This window comes from Lepisosteus oculatus, chromosome 14, assembly GCF_040954835.1.
Source record: "Lepisosteus oculatus isolate fLepOcu1 chromosome 14, fLepOcu1.hap2, whole genome shotgun sequence".
Classification (NCBI taxonomy): Eukaryota; Metazoa; Chordata; class Actinopteri; order Semionotiformes; family Lepisosteidae; genus Lepisosteus; species Lepisosteus oculatus.
Genome location: NC_090709.1, coordinates 34,117,479 through 34,142,136, shown reverse-complemented (window position 1 = coordinate 34,142,136; position 24,658 = coordinate 34,117,479). Strand labels below are relative to the sequence as shown.

Genomic DNA, 24,658 nt, shown 5'->3' with positions numbered 1-24,658 from the left:
TTCACACGTGCAGTGCGGCTTGTCCGTCTGTTTATTTGTCAGCTTTGGCGAGACACGGGTGCTTGTGTATTAGCGTGAGCGTTTTTTATTCTGATCAGGAACAGTTTAACAAGTCCGCAAAGGATCGAGGAAAGGTTTATCGCCAGCTGAAAAGAGACACAGCGCTTCGGCTGTGGAGACTTGTTCGGCTGGCGTTCGGAGAGTCGCGTTTTTCAGAATTGTATTGAGATCGTTTTCCACAGAGCTCAGATGTCAAAGCACAGCAGCAGCTCTCCACAGCGATCCTCTATAGCGCCCTTTCTCCCGCAGCTCCGTCCTCATTGGAAGGAAGCAAGAGTGAAAGGCTGAAGTGAAATAGAGCGGGGACGAAGGCAGTGAAGAGAGAGAACGTGGGAAGAAGAGAAAAACGCAAGGGAAAAAAAGCAGCGTCGTAAAAGAGGTGACGGAGCTGTCCTCTCAATAAGAAGGGTGCCAGCGAGCCTTGCTCGCGCTTACGGCCACACCCCCTGATCTCATCTGATCTCGGAAGCTAAACAGGGATGGGCCTGGTTAGTACTTGGATGGGAGACCGCCTGGGAATACCAGGTGCTGTAAGCTTTTAAGCGCAGGAGGCGCCCTATCCCCGCTCGCTCGCTCATTCCCCTGTTCACACGTGCAGTGCGGCTTGTCCGTCTGTTTATTTGTCAGCTTTGGCGAGACACGGGTGCTTGTGTATTAGCGTGAGCGTTTTTTATTCTGATCAGGAACAGTTTTACAAGTCCGCAAAGGATCGAGGAAAGGTTTATCGCCAGCTGAAAAGAGACACAGCGCTTCGGCTGTGGAAACTTGTTCGGCTGGCGTTCGGAGAGTCGCGATTTTCAGAATTGTATTCAGATCGTTTTCCACAGAGCTCAGATGTCAAAGCACAGCAGCAGCTCTCCACAGCGATCCTCTATAGCGCCCTTTCTCCCGCAGCTCCGTCCTCATTGGAAGGAAGCAAGAGTGAAAGGCTGAAGTGAAATAGAGCGGGGACGAAGGCAGTGAAGAGAGAGAACGTGGGAAGAAGAGAAAAACGCAAGGGAAAAAAAGCAGCGTCGTAAAAGAGGTGACGGAGCTGTCCTCTCAATAAGAAGGGTGCCAGCGAGCCTTGCTCTCGCTTACGGCCACACCCCCTTGAGCACGCCTGATCTTGTCTGATCTCGGAAGCTAAACAGGGATGGGCCTGGTTAGTACTTGGATGGGAGACCGCCTGGGAATACCAGGTGCTGTAAGCTTTTAAGCGCAGGAGGCGCCCTATCCCCGCTCGCTTGCTCATTCTCCTGTTCACACGTGCAGTGCGGCTTGTCCGTCTGTTTATTTGTCAGCTTTGGCGAGACACGGGTGCTTGTGTATTAGCGTGAGCGTTTTTTATTCTGATCAGGAACAGTTTAACAAGTCCGCAAAGAATCGAGGAAAGGTTTATTGCCAGCTGAAAAGAGACACAGCGCTTCGGCTGTGGAGACTTGTTCGGCTGGCGTTCGGAGAGTCGCGTTTTTCAGAATTGTATTGAGATCGTTTTCCACAGAGCTCAGATGTCAAAGCACAGCAGCAGCTCTCCACAGCGATCCTCTATAGCGCCCTTTCTCCCGCAGCTCCGTCCTCATTGGAAGGCAGCAAGAGTGAAAGGCTGAAGTGAAATAGAGCGGGGACGAAGGCAGTGAAGAGAGAGAACGTGGGAAGAAGAGAAAAACGCAAGAGAAAAACAGCAGCGTCGTAAAAGAGGTGACGGAGCTGTCCTCTCAATAAGAAGGGTGCCAGCGAGCCTTGCTCTCGCTTACGGCCACACCCCCTTGAGCACGCCTGATCTCGTCTGATCTCGGAAGCTAAACAGGGATGGGCCTGGTTAGTACTTGGATGGGAGACCGCCTGGGAATACCAGGTGCTGTAAGCTTTTAAGCAAAGGAGGCGCCCTATCCCCGCTCGCTCGCTCATTCCCCTGTTCACACGAGCAGTGCGGCTTGTCCGTCTGTTTATTTGTCAGCTTTGGCGAGACACGGGTGCTTGTGTATTAGCGTGAGCGTTTTTTATTCTGATCAGGAACAGTTTTACAAGTCCGCAAAGGATCGAGGAAAGGTTTATCGCCAGCTGAAAAGAGACACAGCGCTTCGGCTGTGGAGACTTGTTCGGCAGGCGTTCGGAGAGTCGCGTTTTTCAGAATTGTATTGAGATCGTTTTCCACAGAGCTCAGATGTCAAAGCACAGCAGCAGCTCTCCACAGCGATCCTCTATAGCGCCCTTTCTCCCGCAGCTCCGTCCTCATTGGAAGGAAGCAAGAGTGAAAGGCTGAAGTGAAATAGAGCGGGGACGAAGGCAGTGAAGAGAGAGAACGTGGGAAGAAGAGAAAAACGCAAGGGAAAAAAAGCAGCGTCGTAAAAGAGGTGACGGAGCTGTCCTCTCAATAAGAAGGGTGCCAGCGAGCCTTGCTCTCGCTTACGGCCACACCCCCTTGAGCACGCCTGATCTCGTCTGATCTCGGAAGCTAAACAGGGATGGGCTTGGTTAGTACTTGGATGAGAGACCGCCTGGGAATACCAGGTGCTGTAAGCTTTTAAGCGCAGGAGGCGCCCTATCCCCGCTCGCTCGCTCATTCCCCTGTTCACACGTGCAGTGCGGCTTGTCCGTCTGTTTATTTGTCAGCTTTGGCGAGACACGGGTGCTTGTGTATTAGCGTGAGCGTTTTTTATTCTGATCATGAACAGTTTTACAAGTCCGCAAAGGATCGAGGAAAGGTTTATCGCCAGCTGAAAAGAGACAGCGCTTCGGCTGTGGAGACTTGTTCGGCTGGCGTTATGAGAGTCGCGTTTTTCAGAATTGTATTGAGATCGTTTTCCACAGAGCTCAGATGTCAAAGCACAGCAGCAGCTCTCCACAGCGATCCTCTATAGCCCCCTTTCTCCCACAGCCCCGTCCTCATTGGAAGGAAGCAAGAGTGAAAGGCTGATGTGAAATAGAGCGGGGACGAAGGCAGTGAAGAGAGAGAACGTGGGAAGAAGAGAAAAACGCAAGGGAAAAAAAGCAGCGTCGTAAAAGAGGTGACGGAGCTGTCCTCTCAATTAGAAGGGTGCCAGCGAGCCTTGCTCTTGGTTACGGCCACACCCCCTTGAGCACGCCTGATCTCGTCTGATCTCGGAAGCTAAACAGGGATGGGCCTGGTTAGTACTTGGATGGGAGACCACCTGGGAATGCCAGGTGCTGTAAGCTTTTAAGCGCAGGAGGCGCCCTATCCCCGCTCCCTCGTTCATTCCCCTGTTCACACATGCAGTGCGGCTTGTCCGTCTGTTTGTCAGCTTTGGCGAGACACGGGTGATTGTTTATTAGCGTGAGCGTTTTTTATTCTGATCAGGAACAGTTTTACAAGTCCGCAAAGGATTGAGGAAAGGTTTATCGCCAGCTGAAAAGAGACACAGCGCTTCGGCTGTGGAGACTTGTTCGGCTGGCATTCGGGGAATCGCGTTTTTCAGAATTGTATTGAGATCGTTTTCCACAGAGCTCAGATGTCAGAGCACAGCAGCAGCTCTCCACAGCGATCCTCTATAGCGCCCTTTCTCCCGCAGCTCCGTCCTCATTGGAAGGAAGCAAGAGTGAAAGGCTGAAGTGAAATAGAGCGGGGACGAAGGCAGTGAAGAGAGAGAACGTGGGAAGAGAAAAACGCAAGGCAAAAAAAGCAGCGTCGTAAAAGAGGTGACGGAGCTGTCCTCTCAATAAGAAGGGTGCCAGCGAGCCTTGCTCTTGCTTACGGCCACACCCCCTTGAGCACGCCTGTTGTCTGATCTCGGAAGCTAAACAGGGATGGGCCTGGTTAGTACTTGGATGGGAGACCGCCTGGGAATACCAGGTGCTGTAAGCTTTTAAGCGCAGGAGGCGCCCTATCCCCGCGCGCTCGCTCATTCCCCTGTTCACACGTGCAGTGCGGCTTGTCCGTCTGTTTATTTGTCAGCTTTGGCGAGACACGGGTGCTTGTGTATTAGCGTGAGCGTTTTTTATTCTGATCATGAACAGTTTAACAAGTCCGCAAAGGATCGAGGAAAGGTTTATCGCCAGCTGAAAAGAGACACAGCGCTTCGGCTGTGGAGACTTTATTAATAAGGCCCCTCAGTAGTTGAGATCTCTGTTATTCCCATCTAGAAACATGCAATCAGCATGTTATTGCTGAAGCAATAGTCACAACATTATTCCACACCTGGGTGAGATGCGGGTTATGATGACAGTCATGCTTTCTACACCTTATACTGAGCTCAGAAATGGACCAAGCGGACATCTCACGAGCAGATCCCTCCGCGTATAAGAAAGGCAACTTGTCTCAGCAAAAATACAAAAAGGCAAAAACCCCACACTTGGAATGCAAACCTACCCTAAAAAGGAAACACGGTTTTAAAACGAACTTGATTTTCCCCTGGAGAAACCTTTTTATGGACACACATCGCATCTATTACACATGTAGAACTAAATATAAAGATAAAACTTAATATAAGAAGTCATGACATATCACACATGACGAAGTCTGGTCCAGAATAAACAGTTTACACTGACCCACCTTTATTTACCCTGGTCACTCACTTCTATTAACTGTTTAACTGGGTAAAAAATTAATATTTGTTTCAATTTGGGATCTACACCTGGGAGCCCTGAAATGTTGGCCAGAGGGGAGAAGCTGATATTCAGACGTGAGAATATATTAAAATAAAGGATCTGATGTTGTTTTTCACCTGTCTAATCAAAGCTTGTTCAAAAATTATCTGATTATAGGACACACGAGTTTATAATCATACTCATTCCACTTTTTAACCCCGTATATATGCACAATATGAAACGTATATACACTAAATCTCACGTGTGACTCCCATAATATACATTTCTTTACGAAAATTAGGAACACTTACTACAATTATCAACCCCCCATGACGAGGCAATATTTAATACCTTTGTTTCTTTGTGGGTTCAAAGTTCTGTCCTGTCGTTTCACACGTAATGTTTTAGTAGTTATCTCAATTTTCCTTTGCAATTATCTCCAAGATCATCATCAACTTTTTGTAAAACGCTATGGACAACTGATATTTAAAGAAAGTCCTGTACCAAAACGTCTTCGTAGGGAAAGACAACTTTTTTTTCCTTACGTTAGTCGCTACACGGTTACTCAAAAAATCCATTCACCGCCTTTAAAAAAAAGTTTCGTTTTTTATTGTGGTTCACTGACATTTCTGTCACAATTCTGAGGGACCCCAAATAAAATTCACTTGCCGGTATAAAGACACCGGCGAGGATAAGACAGGTATCGAGCCACCTGCGTATCTAGCGGACGTTTAAAATAAAAAAAATGGCGTGTAATGTTGCGAAGGGCTACTGTTTTTTTTATAGTTTGTCGATTGTAAGGGACGTGGGCCGCGACAGAAATACTGGACGGGGTGGGAAAAGCTTGATTGATGGTTTGTTGTACCGCAACGGTCACAATTGACTCACCAGCAAAGATGGCGCCGAGGCCACATCGGCTCCCTCCCGCCCTGCCTCGCACCGAAGCTCGAGCTGCGGAGCGCGACGCCAAACCGCCAGTCCACGGGCGCGGGCGCCGGACATAGACGTCATAAACCCTTCCGAGGCGCAGGAATTATAGATCACTGTAGTTTCTTCTGGACCCGGGTTAGGGACAGTGTGCCCTCCGTGAGAGTCTTCTGAGGAAGCCAGTGTCTCATGGGTGTCCAGGCTTGGTACCATCTGTCCATCACAGGACACACAGACACACACACTCACACACCCTGGACAGGACACCAGTCCATCACAGGACACACACACACTCACTCACACACCCTGGACAGGACACCAGTCCATCACAGGACATACACACACCCTAGATAGGACACCAGTCCATCACAGGACACACACACTCACACACCCTGGACAGGACACCAGTCACTCACAGGATACACACACACACTCACACACTCTGAACAGGACACCAGTCCCTCACAGGACACACACACACAACCTGGATAGGACACCAGTCCCTCACAGGACACTCAGACACACACACTCACACACCCTGGACAGGAACCAGTCCATCACATGACAAACACACATTCACTCACACACCCTGGACAGGACAGCACTCCATCATAGGACACACACACACCAGGGCCAGTTTTCCCAGAAGCCAATTAGCCCAAAAGCCTGTCTTTGGACCCGAAGAACACAGGGAGAACATGCAGACTCCACACAGACAGCACCCCCCCCCCCCCCCCGGGTCCAGACCCGAGCCCGGAGCCCCCCCGCGCTGAACCCCTCCGTACAGACGGCCGCACACAGCTCCGTTGTTCCCGATTCCCGAGGTGATCTGTTAAAAGAAGCCGGTGTGTTGCCTCCAGGTGACATTTCCTACTGGAGTCAGGACAGGAGGCTCTTCTGTACACAGAAGGGGATGGGGGTGGGGAACAAGCCGCCCAGCCCTGTGGTTGAAGCCGATACCCCGGCTTCTCTCCAGACACAGCTGGGTGAGCTCCTCCAGTCAGTACAGGGGGCTCTACTGTACACAGAGGGTGGTGGGGGTGTGGAACAACTCCTTTGTTCGGGGCCTTGGGGCATTCTTGTTGTGAAAGGCGCTATTTAAAAAAACTGAATTGAAATTGAATCTTACAGGTTTGGGTTTTTCGGAGATCTTGTCAGAGATCTTGTCTGACGTGCCATTTCAAAAACGTAACGACACTCCTCACGTCCGAGCGCCGCCGGTCTGTGACGTAACGTATGCTTACACAACCATGACGGTTTCATCATGGACAGCACGAAAGCCCGAAAAGTGGTTGACGTTTTAATTTGGCGATGGATCCCAGTTTTTTTTTTATTTTGGAGGCCAAAGAGGACAAAAAAGGAAACGTCTGGAGGTGGATCGATGGTCATCTCTGCGGTTGTTCTGATGTTCTGGAAAAAACAAAACAAAAAAAAATGGCTCGCTTGCCCGGTCGTGTAGTGTTTCCACACCCCACGCAAATCAACTTCTCTTCGCCCCCGGGGGCTCGTCGCCCGCCGCACCCCTCTCACGTGATAGGGGCTTCCCCCGGCTGTGACGTACTTACCCTACCCCCTTTTCCGCCAACGTCATACCGAAGGTCGCGCTTTGGGCCGCGGTGATGTTGACGGACTGTCTTGTAGCGTGAGAAGGGTTTAAATTTTGACTTAAGGAGTTGGCCATCGTTATATTTCGCGAGGTATCATACGGGGGGAAAAAGAACATTTATATTTATCAACCTACTAGTAATACTGGGTGGATGTCACGTTCCCCAAAGTTCAGTGCCTCTCTCTAATAAAGTAGAAACGCGACATTAAACTCCGTTCGAAACGGGAGAAATCACCAGGACACGATACAACTGACGTCCGGAAAATAAAAAAATAACTCCTATTCCCATTTGTAATGACCCTGTCGTGTTTTTCCCGGTGTGCGCTTCTCTTTCGGAGACCGTTTCTCTCTGGTGTTGTTTTGCTGTTGGAATAAATGCCGAGGTGACCCTTCTGTGTGGAGTCTGCGTGTTCTCTCCAGCGGGTCGTTTCCTCCACCGCAGGGGCTGGTCAAACCGGGGTCTCCCAGTCGTCACAGAAGTGTGTGTCGTTTTGGGTGGTGGGGGGGGTGCATCGGGGATACTGCGCCCCGAGGGGGTGACCTCTCACCTTACTCCGGACAAAGGGAGAAGACCTGTACCTTCACGAGTCCGGGTTGTGAAAACTTCTTCTGGCAGTTCAAAACGTTTCGAAGAGATAACAGCGCTACCCTGTTTTCCATTTCTATCGTGTATTATTATACAGTCATAAGTATCTGTACTGATCACAGAGTCCCCCTCTCACTGCCAGGACTGAAGCGCAGTGCAGCACGAATAATAATAATAATTAATAAGTCTGGACCCTCCCCTCAGAGCTCTTCCCAGGTCAGGGTGATCCCCTCCAGCCCCCACAGTGTGCAGCCCCTACCTGGATGATGCTCCAGTCCGCTCAGCACACAGCAGCTCTCAGTGGGGAGGAGAGCAGAGGGATGGAGCCAGTTCAGAGAGGGGGGTGATAAGGAGGCCATGATGGGTCAAGACCAGGGGGGGAATCAGGCCAGGACACTGGGGTAACACCCCTACTCCTCTCCAGAAACACCCCGGGATTGTTAATGAGCACAGAGAGTCAGGACCTCGGTTTGACGTCTCATCCGAAGGACAGCGCTTGTTTACAGTCCAGTGTCCCCGTCACTATACTGGGGCATCAGGACCCACACAGACTGCAGGGTGAGCGCCCCCTGCTGGCCCTACTAACACCTCTCCCAGCAGCAACCTCAGTTTTTCCCAGGAGTCTCCCCTCCAGGTACTGACCAGGCTTCTACCTGCTGGGCTCCAGTGGGGAGGGGGCTGCTAGCTGGGAGCTGCAGGGTGAGATGGCTGCTGGGCAAACGATGGCTAAAGAGCTTCCTAGGACACCCTGGAGTTCGTGGTCAACTTCCTTCTCTTCAGACGGAGGTGGCTTGAAATCTGTCTCGTTTCAAGGAGTATTGGACACGATGCCCCCCCTGCTTTAGCCCCGCTAACTGGTGGCACGCCGACAACGAGGGCTCTCGGCCTCAATCCATCAACCACAAACTCTCCGGGATGAAAGAGAAAGACAGACTCTGTTCGTTCGTTTCGGGGGGGGGAGGGAAAAAAACAAAAGCTTTTTTTAAAAAACATTTCAATGATGCTTAACAAAAGAACAAAAATTACAATACAGATTAATGTCAAGGGACACCCCCCCCCCCATCTTACGATCATCACAGGACCTTAAAATAATACTTAATAATACAAGGTCATGCAGACGATCTGAGGACTCAGGTGGAGATAATGTGAAAGTTTTCCACAGTCCAGTCTGGGGTCCCTCAGCTTCAGTCCAGACTGGGGTCTGGGGTCCCTCAGCTTCAGTCCAGACTGGGGTCCCTCAGCTTCAGTCCAGACTGGGATCTGGGGTCCCTCAGCTCCGGTCCAGTCCAGTCTGGGGCCCCTCAGCTCTGGTCCAGTCCAGTATGGGGCCCCTCAGCTCCAGTGCAGTCCAGTCCAGTCTGGTGTCCCTCAGCTCCAGTGCAGCCCAGTCTGGGGTCCCTCAGCTTCGGTCCAGCACAGTCTGGGGTCCCTCAGCTTCGGTCCAGCACAGACTGGGGTCCCTCAGCTTCGGTCCAGACTGGTGTCCCTCAGCTTCGGCCCAGCACAGACTGGGGTCCCTCAGCTTCGGTCCAGACTGGGGTCCCTCAGCTCCAGTGCAGTCCAGACTGGGGTCCCTCAGCTTCGGTCCAGCACAGACTGGGGTCTCTCAGCTTCGGTCCAGACTGGGGTCCCTCAGCTTCGGTCCAGCACAGCCTGGGGCCCCTCAGCTCCAGTCCAGTCCAGTCTGGGGCCCCTCAGCTTTGGTCCAGCACAGTCTGGAGTCCCTCAGCTTCGGTCCAGCACAGACTGGGGTCCCTCAGCTTTGGCCCAGCACAGACTGGGGTCCCTCAGCTTTGGTCCAGCACAGACTGGGGTCCCTCAGCTTCGGTCCAGCACAGTCTGGGGTCCCTCAGCTCCAGTCCAGTCCAGTCTGGTGTCTCTCAGCTCCGGTCCAGTGCAGTCTGGGGTCCCTCAGCTTCGGTCCAGCACAGTCTGGGGTCCCTTGGCTCCAGTCCAGTCCAGTCTGGTGTCCCTCAGCTCCAGTCCAGTCCAGTCCAGTCCAGTCCTTGGTGGGGAAGGCGACTCCGATCTTAGCTGGCACAGAACCAGGAAAGGAACCTGGAAAGAATATTGTTATTGCAGGTGTGAGGGACACAGACACGGACATCACCATGACATCAAACAGCAAGAGGAGACTCCTTCTTGAATCACAGACACGACCGGGCGGCGTCCCCCTGTCTGCTCACCTGCACCTCCTCTTCTTCTTCTTGTCCTTCCCGGCAGCCTGCTCCTCCTCTCCCTCGCTCTTCCTCTCCTGACACACGGTCTCCGCCGCCTCCATCGGCTCGTCCTTATCATCTGTCTCCACCGACATGCAGCTCAGGGACTTTAAAAAGACGCACCAGCACTTCTGAAGCAGAGACAGGAGAGTCACGTTAAGAGTCGGACTGGACACTCCAGGACATGAACACTGCACTGAGAGAGAGAGGGGTTCATACACACACACTGACTGGACACTCCAGTACATGAACACTGCACTGAGAGAGAGAGGGATTCATACATACACACTGACTGGACACTGGACAGGAGTAAAGAGAGAATCAGAGCATTACCCACTTTCTTTTTCTTCTGTCTCACAGGAGGTGGTGATTGGACCTCCTCCAGCTGGAGTCCGAGTAGGGAGAGAGGGGGCAGGAGAGGGACAGCACAGGGAGAGAAAGAGAGAGACAGGTGAGTCAAGTGTCCCAAGAGTACAGAGACTCTGCTGAGATCACACTCGCAGTGAGTGAGCCTGGGTGTAGCCCACTAATACTGACCCACTGTACACCATAGGACAGAGAAGAGGAGGAGGAGAGAGACACACTGCATAGACACCACAGGACAGAGAGGAGGAGGAGAGAGACACACTGACTGGACACCACAGCACAGAGAGGAGGAGGAGAGAGACAGTGACAGACAGGGCTGACAAGACAGACAAGATGGCGAAACTCCACCACAGACAGGACAGGAGGCAGGGTGGGACCAGCACTGACCTTCTTCCTCTCTCCTGCCGGAGGAGCTGTCTCCACCTCCTCTTCCTCCTGCAAGTCAAGAGACAGGCTGAGAGAGAGACGGGCTGGTGGGACATCGGCGAACAGAGCTGAAGGCAGAGAGCCGGGGAGACAGGCCCAGCTGGGACAACGCAGGACAGACAGAGAGACAGACAGAAAGGAAGGAGAGAGAGACACAAAGATGAAGGCACAGAAAGACAGCAGGCAAAGAGAAAGATTGAGATTGAGGGACAAACAAACCGAGAGAGAGAGCGGAAGGAGAGAGAGAGAGGAAGGAGAGAGAAGGACAGACAGACTGACAGACGGGGCTGAAAGAGAGAGAGACAGAGAGGCAGGGACAGACAGACAGCAGGACGAGAGAGAGACAGAGATCGAGGGACAATAATTTGGTTTCGAAATTTATTCTGAAAATATACAATCATTCACTCCTGAAAAATATCGAGTTCAAATTATACATTATGTACAATATTGTAATCAACATATGGCTAATCATCAAAAATAAAAAAAACTGTACTGGGGGACACAACTGGCTGTGCTGTTCTGGACAGAACACACTGAGGTCCAGTTTCCACCTCCTGCAGGATCAAACAGCACCTCCACTGGCTCTCCAGTGAACAGAGGGACAGACAGAGAGGCTTCAGGCTGCAGGGTGACATTGTCTCTGTGAGCTGAAAGACAATCAGGACAGAGGATGATATAAGAACACACTCTGTCAAGAATATAGAGCCCTCTAGTGATCCTACTGTAGACCTGCTCACCACCCACAGTGACGATCACAGTGCTGATACTGCTTCCATTAAGGTCCCTCACTGTGTAGTTGCCCTGATCAGCTGGAGTGAGGGAGCGGAGTGTCAGAGAGCTGTTCTGCACTGACACTCACTGTTCGTAACTGGGGCCAGGGAGCCCTGCGCTGCTCAGTAAGACTATACGATTCCGGACAGATCGTGCAGGATCAAACAGCACCTCCACTGGACCAGCAGTGTGGAGGGGGGAGACAGAGAGGCACCAGGCTGCAGGCTGTGGACTTCTGAGTGAGCTGAAAAGGGACAGGTAGAAACATGTTGAATATTTAGTTTTACAACAATACCTTGAGTTTGGACTGCGATCAGCTTCATTTTGTATTTCAGCTGTGAAAATGCAATTTCAAAAATGCACGCCACAGTCATGTTAGGTTCAAGTTACAGTTGCATCACAACTCAATACATTTGCAATTCACTTCTGAGATAATTGTTCCTGGTGTTTGTGTTGTGTATGCCTTGCAATGGAGGGGTGAGAAATAATGGACTTATTACATTATAATGAATAATAATTGCTTACACTTATATAGTGCTTTTCTGGACACTCCACTCAAAGCGCTTTGCAGGACATGGGGACTCCCCTCCACCACCACAAATGTGCAGCATCCACCTGGATGATGGGACGGCAGCCATAGTGCACCAGAACGCTCCCCACACACCAGCTATGAGTGGGGAGGAGAGCAGAGTAATGAAGCCAATTCATAAATGGGGGTTATTAGGAGGCCATGATTGGTAAGGGTCAATGGGAAATTTGGCCAGGACACTGGGGTAAAACCCCTACTCTTTTCGAGAAACACCCCGGGATTTTTAATGACCACAGAGAGTCAGGACCTCGGTTTTACATCTCATCTGAAGGACGGCACCTGTTTACAGTTTTTCCAGTGTCCCCGTCACTATACTGGGGCATTAGGACCCACATGGGCCACAGGGTGAGAGTTCCCCCTGCTGGCCCCACTAACACCTCTTCCAGCAGCAACCTTAGTTATTATTGTGAAGAATGAAAGAATATTAGGAACATGAAAAGGTTGAATGTTTTAAATGCGTTTTTTTACTGAAACATCCGCTACAGAGATGCGCACACACGTCATTACAAACGCACACCTGCACAGAGACGTCCTCAAGCGCCTTGTTCACAATTATGGGCTCCAATAGGAACAAAAAACGCCAGCCTGACAACTCGAGCATTCAAACCAAGAACCCAACACGTACTTACGTTGGTAGCCTGTGCAGAAAAGCAGAAAGAACCACAAGCCTTCTCTATTGGGAGGAAAAACACACACTCCCTCTCTCACACTCCTGGTTTCCTTAAATAGCTCATTCTTCATCTCTGGCTCCTACATACAGTATAGCAGCGCTCAGTCTGCTTTGAATAAGCCATAAATCTAAGATTTGTTTTATCTGTTCCTCTTGTCTAGGCCTAGAGCTGCTTTTCATAAAAGAGCTGTTTGCATAAATAGCTAGGGTTACAGCTGAAGACACCAGCTTCATCCCCCAGTGTGTTATACGTCGGGAGCAAGAGAAGAGGGCCAGGCCGTGCCTTTTCATAGATTTTTCTTCTGAAAAGTCAGTTTCTCAGAGGCAGATTTAGCCCCTCATGCATTGTAGAGAGATAGACACGCCCGCGCGCGAACAGTTAGAGCTGCACCCTCACACAGAGTCAGACCCGCACAGACACGTCCTCTTGTTTAAACAAATACACAAACCTGACGGCGCTCACAATGATCCAGACACACACACACACACACACACACACACACACACACACACACACGACATCAGTAGTCACTCTCGCACACTGGACCCCAGCTCAGTCCTCACCTCCAGCTCCTGCAAACCGCTTCGAACAAACTGCATTAAGAAAATTAGGTTGTGTTCCGGTAGCAGGCCATCCTGGGCACCAGTGTGAGTTACACACTCATTTGTAAAAGCCCTTCCGCATCGTCGGGCATGCTTCACAGTGCTGGACCTGGGGTGTGGGTGCTGTCTGTGTGGAGTTTGCATGTTCTCTCCCTGGTCTGTGGGGGTTTCCTCCAGGTGCTCCAGTTTCCCACAGTCCAGGGACAGGCTGCCACTTTCACTGGGCAGTGCACCGTCACCGTGGCAGCATGGTGGGTCGGATCTGATTTCAGTCTTTATTTCCTTTTTTAGAGATCCTGTAACCAGGACCTGTTCACTGCCATGACGGACACAAGGAACAATAAAGCCGAAGTCTTGTTTCCCACAAGAAACAACAAAACCGAAGTATTGTTCGATGTGCCGGTACAAACTTTTAGGTTATATAGTCCTTCCTTGCTGCTTCAGACGTCATTCGGTGTTATGGTAAGGGGGGGGGGGGGGGTCGTGGTATTTGGCCAGTTAAGAGACCCTGGCCAAATGGTCAGTTTAAGATTATGCCCCCTCGCATCTGGAATCCTTATCAGTTAACCCCCTTTCCTGCCATAAACCCCTGTTGCTTAGAAGTCTAATTTTCAGGCAGAACTGACTTAAGTTAACCCTATTTACATCTTGTCTCTTACTTCAGCCCTCTTCCATTTGCTAGTTTAAAGTTGTACAACCCATTTGTATGCGACAAAAGAAGCCAGTCTGTTTCCGCCCGGTTTCGAACCGAGGGCCTTTCGCATGCAAGGCGAACATGATAACCACTACACTACGGAAACAGTGGTAAGAGGTGCCCAGCGGCCCAGTGCTGAGCTTCGCCAATGCGTTTCAGCTGCTTCCAGTGCCTTTATTGGAGTGCGCTGATGGACCGTGCTCTCTCTCCAGAGACCAGCACGCCTGTCATGGACGGAGCAGGAAAGGCGGTGCCACATTCTACAGCCCTCTCCACGCAATCGGGCTACTGAAGTGGAGAAAATCGCCTCTCCAGAAAGTGCAAATATCATAGAGGTAGAGGTAGGGAGAGAGGAGGAGTACAAATTCAAGCAGAGGCCTGAGTGGAGCACTGTCGTATGGCCCTGACATCAATCCCTCAACTCTCTGCATAAAGCAGTGTCTTATGGCCATAACATCCCACCCCCACCACTCTCAATGGAAAGCACTGTCGTATAACCATGACATCCCACCCCCACCACTCTCTGCATAAAGAAGTGTCGTATGGCCCTGACGCCCACCCCTCCACTCTCTGCGTTAAGCTGTGTTGTCAGGCCCTGACATCCCACCTCCGCCACTCTCTGCGTAAAGCAGTATCTTCAGGCCCTGACATCCCACCCCCGCCACTCTCTGTATAAAGCAGTGTCATATGGCCCTGACATCCCACCTCCTCCATTCTCTGTGTAAAGCAGTGTCATATGGCCCTGACATCCCACACCCACCACTCTCTGCGGAAAGCACTGTCATATAGCCCTGACACCCACCCCTCCACCCTTTGAATAAAGCAGTGACGTCAAGCCCTGACATCCCACCTCCGCCACTCTCTACGTTAACCCCTGTTAACTCGCTTGCTGAATGATCTCTCAAGAAATCCCTGGTGAGATTCAACAGGTGTTTTCTTCAACAGCCACTAAAAGTCTGATGACCTTCTCTGGATTTCCTGAATATGATGTAAAATTAGTTCAAATCATTTGGTAGTTAACAGAACAAAATGCTTTGGAGGTACATTTAAAACAGCAGAGCAACACTGTAGCACTTCGTGTGTGACTGAGTTTAAATGTGTAAACCTGTCTCTCTATGAACACGAGCAAAGAGTTCTCACTCAACAGAAGATTGCGATGTGAGCACAATAATGTAAGACATCTGGTGACGCCAGGGATTGAACTCGGAACTTCATACATGAAAAGCACGCACTCTACCACTGAACTACATCCCCTATAGCACAGATGGTGGAACTGACTTAAAGATGTGCATATGTTCACTGACCACAATCCACCCTTCATGAATAATTGAAATGAATAATTTATTTTTATATCCAGTCACATGGGCGACGGTGGTTGATTCTTCAACGGGGGAGAACGTTTTTCTACCTCCTTACTCGACTGTCTTTCAATTATGTTTTCCTTGAAATCTTTTTGCATCTTTTAAGTGCTTGCGATTAAATTACGCATAGAAAAACAGCAGTACAGTTGATGTTCATGGACCGATGCACACAACTCCAGTGATAAAGCCGTCTGTAAATATTGTAGAAGAACGTTAAAGGGCGAAACAACGCTCCAACCACGGGAATGGTAACAAGAAGGATCGTGTTCTTATTTAATATGTGCTTTTGAATTGCCTTGTCAATACACACAGGCTTTAGAGATGGACAAATAATTTACAGTGGTGTTTGTAAACAAAGATGGAACATGTTTTTTTCTATACCAGGAAGAAAGGAGCAGAGTCTTAAACTTTAAGAGACAGAAACAATACCTCATCACAGCTAACACTAATTAAAACAACATCACAACAGAAGAGTGAAGCCTTGGGTGAATCAAATTAGTTTTCATTGGTTGTCTGTGTCTTCATAACTTTGTAGGTGAGAGAGAGGATTGCGAAAATGTGCGGGTGCTTCTTAGAAGTATGTTGGTAGTACAGGTGACTTCCAAATAATTGAGCCGGGTTTTAATCCCGGCCAGTGCATCCCCAAACCTTTTCAAGATAATCATTTATCCGGTAGCACATCTCCTGAAACTAACATTCGAGGTAGGAAGCGTGCTCTTAAACACCAAAACACTCAAAAAGGAAGAAGCAGATCTCTGTACACAAGACAGTAGTGCGATATTAGAATTTCTGAGTTCTTGATGGATTCAGGCTCCTTCTCAGAGGTCCTTGCTCGCCAAATAACTTTACATCTGAGGAAGAGCACCACGGAAAAAAAACCCTACTCAACAAGCGAGCGTGTTGGTTGCTCTTGCTCTTAATGCAAGGAGCTGTTTTTTTTTCCTTGCAATAATCATTATTAACCAAAAACAGTAGCACAGGTAAGTCGCATTTGTGATTATGTCACTTCTCTGCTTCAGCAAGGTCAATAAAAGACTCTGAAAGTAGTAAAGCAAAACTGAACTCAAAATCATATTAGGAATTCTGAGCGATATCTCCATACAGGTAATCCAATAAGAACGTTGAAATATTTGAATATAATCTCTCTATATATTTCGCTGCTTTTTACCCGGAGTAAAACTATTGGATTGAAGGAATGCTAACCGCTGGGTTAAAATGTATAGTTGTTATTTGGAGAAATCTGTAAACTCGTGATCTTATATGTTTTAAAAGACAGCACAGGGAAAAACGACAGTGCTGATTATTTTCCAGAGACAGAGCACTGATGACCTCTCCGAGCTGATTGATAAAGCTCACCCAGTGGATACTCTAGCAGAACATTCACCTCTGTATCCAAAGAAACGACAGGAACAACATCAGGAAGCACAATCAATTCCCCTTTTAAATCTTTCCTGTAAGGTATGGTATGTGAATCCATGAAGTTAATCCTCTGATCTCTTTTGATCACGAACAAAGTATTTCTGATGGAGCGCTATGTTCAAAGATTTAATAAGCTTTACCCCTGCCAACGATTCGGCGTGAAGAATTAAAAGTTTCACAGACAAAAGCAGCTCACCACCACAGCCAATATTAAATGTACTTGCCGGTACACTATCATGTGCACTGCCTCAAAAGTGATCTCGGCAGACGTTGTTCCCTACATAAAGCTGAACGTGCCAAAGAGAATTTCTGTTGAGAAAACAAAATATTTTTTCTGCCTTGATGTTAAGCCTGTCTTTTAGAAAGTCTATCTCTAAACACCTCCCGCAGCCTAACAAAAAGCGCTTTTACTGATTGTATTGCAGGTCTTAAAACATTAATATTTGGCAGCAGTGGGATTCAAACCGACGCCCCCAGAGAGACTGGAGCCTAAATCCAGTACCTTAGACCACTCAGCCACGCTACCTTCCTCCATACCCATCTTCACATTGCTGGCTTGGACTAGGGGGGGCTTCAGCTCTTGTCGTCAGATCTAATGATATCATGACATGTGGAAGTGACTGCACCTTCATCTTCCGAGATGCTTTCAATAACACAAACGCTACTTTCACTGGCACAAACACAGCAATAATGAAGGTGGTGGGATTCATCCTTTGTGCTGTTTGTAGGGGTGCAACTCTACGGTGATCTGCTGACTTGAAGAGCAAAAATCAAAATCCTCTGCTATTACTGTTGCTTTTTTCATAGTTTCTTCAAATCCTTCATTTGAACGTAGATTTTGAAGGATATTGATGATAATACCACATAAATTGTGGTTTTCTTGTGATCGCCAATTTTATTCAAATAACAGCCTTTTTTACAGTTCCTTGTGTGTTTCACAAGGTATAATAGCCCCCTTCGCATCCTCAGCTAACATATTTTAAAATTACAATAGCTTATACAGCATGCATGTTTACATTTATATTAAAATTAAAGTAAATATACAAGAATACATACAGTGCTAACCCAATAATTCTTGTCAGGTTCTGCAACAAATCTGCGTTGTTATTTTAACATGTTTCAGCTGAGGGTGCAACAGGAGTATAAATGAATTTTCCCGCCAGCCATTCAAAGACCAAATTCCATGAGTGAACATTATTTTCTCAGATGTTGCCGGCATTGGACTTTGCCGGTGGTATTGAATTATGTCCACAACTGTTGTAGTAGTTCCTTCTTGAAATTCGACACGTGCAAAGCACTCGTAATATCATAGGTGTTAAAGTTCGCTGAGTCTATTCGAGTCATGGTGTGTATCCCTGCCTATCATTGGGAGACGGGTAACTTTTTTACACTCAGATTCCAATCTTCAATGCTTTGTGTGAGAGCTTACATAACTTTCATTTTCTCACAATTTCTGACGATTGTTCCAAAGGGGCACCCTGTCAATTCCGAATACTTTTCAAAAATCTGCCTGCATGTTTGATTATTGTCATTTCACTTAGAAAAAGTTCAATATTGATCATAACTAAAGAAAATAATGATCACGAACAAAAAAGGGATAAAGATGCAAGTCGATCTTGAATCAGAGTTGGGTGAAACGGCTTCTGTTCTGATATGGTTGTATGAGAAACAGGAGGAATCGCCAATCTCCTATAGAACATGAGTTGAATCAGGAGTGAGACATTTCATATACTCGTGCATATGTCAACGCCTGACCTACATCGTAAAACTAAATTAAAAACTAACATTAAGTTGTCAGTCATTCATTTATATACAAACAAGAGACAGACCAAGTAATAATTCTACATTAGTTCAGGTGGGTAAACTTGAACTAACTAACTAATAAACCTTTTAATAATTCTACATTAACGTGTCCTACATTGATCAGACTAATTGACATGGTCTGATTCAGAGCCTGTGCAGTTCGTGCTAATTACAACAAGGACAGTTCTGATCCCTCATCACCGAACTGAACACAAGTTCAGCTGTTCTCCAGTTTTGTTACGCATGGTTTTTCATTGCAATTGAGTTCAGAGCTGGAGCTGATCTCCAGACAGTACAGTGTTTTGGGTAAGTTGTCGAAATTCGCATGAGGCTGCAGACAACTTACCCAAAGTGTTTTCTATAGCTTTCAGGTGGAGTTCATTTATATAAAACAACGTAAGTGGTATAAACGCAACAAGCCAGACGGCAGTCCAACTTATAATTTTCTGACGCGAGGCCTGACGCGTTATTCATTATGCCACTGACCCTGCTATTGTAGTGCTAAAAAACACGTTTTCTACATTTATGTCTGTTCACTCTAAAAACTCTAAAAAGGACAAAGGGTTTGTGTGTCCCGCTAAAATTCCGCTTCATTTCGAATGCAAATAAAAACCGTTTTGTTCCAAGAAATCATAGATTTGTCACATCCTTCATACTATACTTCTCTCTTGTATTAGTAAAGCATTTTGATTTAAACTGAACAATATATGAAAGGTTTCATCTATACACTTACACATAATAAGTATACGAATAAATACTCGGAAGAAGCCGCAGCTCAGGTATTAGAGAGATTTAAAATCGGATCGGAGGATTTAGAGTCCAGACTGCAAACCAACAGCTTACATAGGTCTTTTATAGAACCCTTTTGATTTCCTCTACTTTGTCCCTGTGATGTCATTGTCCTGCTCGCAGCCGAGCCCGACACACGTCTGGTTTCTGTCGCTTGACGCACACCCTGCGGTCCATGCGGGTCCTAATACCCCAGTACAATGAAGGGGACACTAAACTGTAAACAGGTGCCGTCCTTCGGCTGAGACGTAAAACCGAGGTCCTGACTCTCTGTGATCATTCAGGAGAATGGTGGTGGTGGAGGGGAGTCCCCATTACCTGTAAAGCGCATTGAGTGGAGTATCCAGAACAGCGCTATATAAGTGTGCGTAATAATAATAATAATTATTATTATTGTAATGTAAAATGCAATAAAAAATAAAAAAATATCAAACTTTGATTCAAAATAGATTAATGTAAAAACTGATAAAGCTAATGCTTTTTTCAGGGCTATAGCTGTAGCTGCGAGAAGGTTAAAAGCGCACAAGTGATCTGTCTTTCGTCAAAGTAATTGCCGGAGCAGTAAGACGCAGAGCACCATCCAGCAGCTGTAGACGATGTTCGGGGAAGAGCTAATTCTGTTTTTAGCACAGGGAGTGAGAATGAGCTCAGTCCGGCTCCGAGCAGAATCCATCCTGGTTTGGTTACAGTGCGCCTGAGGATCTTTGGATCGCAACGTAAAAAAAACAATTGCTCACATCGTGTGACTTCCACGACAGGAAGGAAAGATATCACTTAAAAAAATCAGAACTGAAGATTTGGATCCGGGGCCTCAATTTGATCAAATTATTAAAATAATAATTATTAAAATATCAAATTGTGTTTCTGCAACATTTCGTGCACAGTACGCCATTTTTATCTAAAAATAAAACAACAGTCACAACGAGAGCTTACACGCAGTCTGGGGTATATTCCCCTTTTATATTTTTGCCACTTTATATCGAACCTGTTATACTCCCAGAAGTGCACAGTAGCTTGTACAAATGTACAATTCACCACTGGTATAAACAGATGTGTGCCGTGTTTGCCTTTGTAAGCATTTGTTTAAAAAATAAGTTCACAATACAATAAAAACACAGAAAGCACAAACTTCATAATACAACGATACAAAATCAATACCAAATCATTATGCCAATTAAGTACCTATCCTTTGAAAACAGAGAACACCTTTATATCTACAAAAAACTTGACATTTGTATGTATTTTTGAATTACAAAGCAGACAGAGTAGTCCCTTAATTCAAAGATCGGATCTTGGCCAAAACAAGACAATCAGACGTGGGCTGAATTCGGAACAGGAACCTCTACTTCGTCGTTTATTGAACTTTTGATAAATGTCTGAATGAAACAGATTCGCTTTTTTAACTCTTTGATTAAAGTACACAAAAAGCACCTTCCTTCGAGCCGGAATCGAACCAGCGACCTAAGGATTCCCTACTGACTCCACTACAGTCCTCCGCTCTACCAACTGAGCTATCGAAGGGACGTCAAGCAATGCTCCCTAGCACATACTGCCCAATGTAGTGAAATGTTCCGGGTGATTTAAATCCCACTTCGACATCAAGTTTCCAACTCGTTTCCTTAGTCTTGTTTACCTTGAATTTAAGCCACGAACCAGGATTCTACTGTATAAACTTCCAGGGATATTACAAAATGTTTGATGGGCCATCAATCATTCCAGGCGGAAATTGACTCCTTTTTTTTCTCGAGGGATCATATTAAACATTTCATTAGTATCGAGAGGAGGATCACCATGAGACACAAAACAAATAGTTTCTTTCTGTCTTTATTAGAAAGTAGCGTTTGTGCTACATTAATAATATTTTCGTGGAAATAAAGAAGTTTCGAAATGTGGTTTTGAGTTAAATATTAGCGTGTTCATGTAATTAGTTTGTGTTTGTCATTACTATATATATATATTGCCATGTTACTAGAATTTGTAACTGAAGTTTACTAGTTGTGTTTTTTATGATGGTTAGACATTTGTTGATTACAATATTGTATATAATGTATAATTTGAACTACATATTTTTCAGGTGTGAATAGTTGTATATTTTAAGAATAAATTTCTAAAATAAATCATTGGCTTTATTTACTAGTTTCTACACCTATAAAAATCTTTCTTTGATGTATAATAGACCTTTAACTATATATGTATAGTAGTCTTCTAAATTTATCCGTATAATAAACTACAACCATTTATGTATAATAAACATATAATCAATTTCATTCTAGACCAGTTACGGAGCACAGTTACTCGTGTGGTATGCGTTCAATAGTCGTATATTCTACATCTTTTGCCCACTGGGATGTGCCGATTTTAACTTGGCAAACCAAGATACACATTTTCTAATGAAACCTTAATTAAAAGACAGTTTGTTTCTCGAAAGCGTGTTATGTAAAAAAAAGAGAAAAACGAAAATATATGGATGGTAATCTTTCAAAGCTGAAGATTTTACTTTTGAAAAATTGACATTTTATGTACTGTATGCAGATGCATTCGCTGGTTTTAGAACTTTGCTGTACTTCCTGAATCATTTTCAGTATTATAAAGTGGGTGTAGATTTTTCTTTCAGGTTAGGACGCGAGTGTGTACATGTGTTTGATTTTCGTTTCACTGATTCTCATTGAAGATTTGGGAATTAACGACGAAAGAATCAGTTGCCTCGGAAAGCAGAAGGTTTGGTTCTCAACGATATTGAAGACACGCCCATGTAGAGCAGCGGGTGATGATTTGTGCTATAAAAGACCAAGTGCTCAAAGTGACGTCTGCGTTTACCGTTTAGACTTTTCATCTCGGGCGCACTTTTAGAAAGCAAAGATAGAGCAGTTGTGTTGAATCACATTATAACAGCTGTCAGCAGAGTGGCGCAGCGGAAGCGTGCTGGGCCCATAACCCAGAGGTTGATGTATTGAAACCATCCTCTGCTATGTACACTTTATGCACGATTGATAAGCATACCATCAGTTTAATGAAGTGCATTAAAACTGTTTTTTTTCTCTCGTGTGTATGAAAGCTTCACACTTAAGGTACTCTTTCATCTTTACCAATAGCAGATGCCCAAATGTATCTTTGGTTGTTCTGCGATCCTTCATAGTTTCCTCAATTCCTTCAAATGAACATCCATATCAAAGCAATTATGTATATATATTACAATTAAGGTACATATTAAAAATATCAACGCACATTTGTATAATGCTCATTTAATAATGATTGTCAAGGATTGTCAAGTTCTCCAACAAATCTGTGTTCTAATTTTAAAATATTTTTGCTAAGGATACAACGGGTGTATAAATGAATTCTCCCAACAGCCAGTTAAAGAAAAATTCCACACGTGAAGATGGTTTTCTTGGACATTGACTTAGGTACTTATTTGTTTACTTGTTGTAGTTGCACACGAGTAAAACACGAAGATTTCCTGCCACATTCAAGAGGGTTTGCGAAGAAATCCCTTCGATTTTTAGCGGAGATTTTGTTTACATCATCACAATCTGAAGCACGTCCCTGAGTACGTTTGACCCACCAGCCCTTTGTTTAACAGCTGCACAGGGACACATTCCCGTTGCTTTTCACAACTCACATGTTTGTAGTAAAAGAAAATAAAATACTGTCATTTTCTTGCCAGCTGGCAGTATTTCTTCTGCACTGACCAGGAGTAACCAAGAAGTTCATTTCATCTTTCGCAGGCTGTAATCTACAGAAAAGGAAGTGAATACTTGTATTAAGCTAAATCAAGCCGACGGAGTTGCACTGCTGTTGTTTTTCTCCACTTTTCGTTAAAAGGAGAAAAAATCACTGGCATTTTTTGTAAGCATTTCTTCTGTCCTGAGAAGCAAGATTTGTATTTTATCTTTCAGAAGTTGTATGAATTTCTTGAAGTTCAGAAACAAATTGTTCCAGAAAAGAAATGAACACTTGCTTCAAAGTAAATCAAGACGTATGTGTCTCTTGCTGTGTGTGCTCTTATCTGTCCATCTCTCGCTCCTCTTCTCTCTGGCAGTCTGTGTAGAGTATCTGAAGGGGATGTAACACCACTTGGAAAAGAAGAAAAATTCTCAGGAAAAATTCTCAGGCAGAATAAAAAATCATTATTCTCTTCTCAGTCAGATTCACAGCTCAGACTCACACTCAGACAGGATCTCAACTCCGTACTGCTCTCTATCCTCACAATCCAGAACTAGAAGATATTCAGACAATCAGTGCTGCTACATGAACAATATCAGACAGAACAGCCTGGACTCATGTCACATTTCCCCCTTTTATCCTTCCTCCCAGCCCTCTTAGAGACATAAAAGACCTCCTGGTTCTCCTCTCTGTGAACTGGGCTCAGGGGTCACTGATCTGGCAGTTGTGGGCTCTGTTCCAGGTTGAAAGCAAGAAGGTTCTATTAACGCTTTCCAGGACTTCCAGCCCTTCAGTATTACTTTCTTTACTGTATGTCAGCCTCCCAAAATGTTTATAAATGTTTTATAACACATATGAGTGTGGAATTATCTTATTATTTATATATAGTATTTATGTAATAAACACCAGTAGTGACACTATGATCAGTATATTGATTATTTGTAGCCGATGGTCCGATGGTCGTGTCTACAATAGTGACCATTTGACCAGTCTGTAGCTCTGGGCAGTGGGACTCAGATCACACAGAAGACCCGTCTGTGTGTGATTCCATACGAGCCCTGGGATTCAGCTACTCTAACAAATGTCTCATAGACCGTCTTATAAATTTACAATTAGATGAAGTCATGTAACAGTTTTACAGATAATTTAAATAATCAGACAGCAGTTTTGGCAGTGGATACATCTCCACATGGGGAAAAGAAACTGAAATATATGTGCTCACTGTGAAGTAGGAAGAGGTGGTCAGACAAGCAAAACAACTTTGCAAATAATGTGAAGTGACATTGTTTTGTGTCAATCAGCTCACAGATTTCGCTTCATGTGCCTTAAGCTGTGCAATTTGTATGGTTGTTGAATGAGATTGGTTTCTTCACAAGCCCAGTCAATTGCCCAGCTTGCCGACGCACACCTTCATGAAGACTCTCTTTAAGATTTCATTGTCAAGTCGCCTCCTTTGCATACAATAGTAGCACCGACACTAAGAGAAAGGATGAGAAATGGTGTTTATCAAGCGATTGCAGTGTTTGTTTGACTGAGGATCCTTGTGTGCTGAACTGGCCTCTGGAGAAGTGTAGTGCAG

At 46.1% G+C, this 24,658-nt stretch overlaps 1 protein-coding gene, 5 non-coding genes and 3 pseudogenes across 6 annotated transcripts in view; 6 read left to right on the top strand and 3 right to left on the bottom strand.

Annotated features, from left to right (window-relative positions):
- The window catches only part of LOC138242559 (interferon-induced very large GTPase 1-like), a 173,569-nt gene that overhangs the window by 85,635 nt on the left and 63,276 nt on the right, over positions 1 to 24,658 (bottom strand). The window lies entirely within an intron of this gene.
- LOC138219152 (5S ribosomal RNA) lies at positions 490 to 597 on the top strand (annotated as a pseudogene).
- On the top strand, positions 1,135 to 1,253 carry LOC138216895 (5S ribosomal RNA). Its single transcript, XR_011180608.1, has one exon. It is a non-coding gene; the product is annotated as a 5S ribosomal RNA (ribosomal RNA).
- On the top strand, positions 1,791 to 1,909 carry LOC138244700 (5S ribosomal RNA). The gene has a single exon (XR_011193315.1). It is a non-coding gene; the product is annotated as a 5S ribosomal RNA (ribosomal RNA).
- LOC138217886 (5S ribosomal RNA) lies at positions 2,447 to 2,565 on the top strand (annotated as a pseudogene).
- Positions 3,101 to 3,219, top strand: LOC138217222 (5S ribosomal RNA). Its single transcript, XR_011180934.1, has one exon. It is a non-coding gene; the product is annotated as a 5S ribosomal RNA (ribosomal RNA).
- Positions 3,750 to 3,865, top strand: LOC138219021 (5S ribosomal RNA; annotated as a pseudogene).
- trnaa-ugc (transfer RNA alanine (anticodon UGC)) lies at positions 14,078 to 14,150 on the bottom strand. The gene has a single exon. It is a non-coding gene; the product is annotated as a tRNA-Ala (tRNA).
- On the bottom strand, positions 20,850 to 20,937 carry trnay-gua (transfer RNA tyrosine (anticodon GUA)). Its single transcript is given in 2 exon segments — positions 20,850 to 20,885; positions 20,901 to 20,937. It is a non-coding gene; the product is annotated as a tRNA-Tyr (tRNA).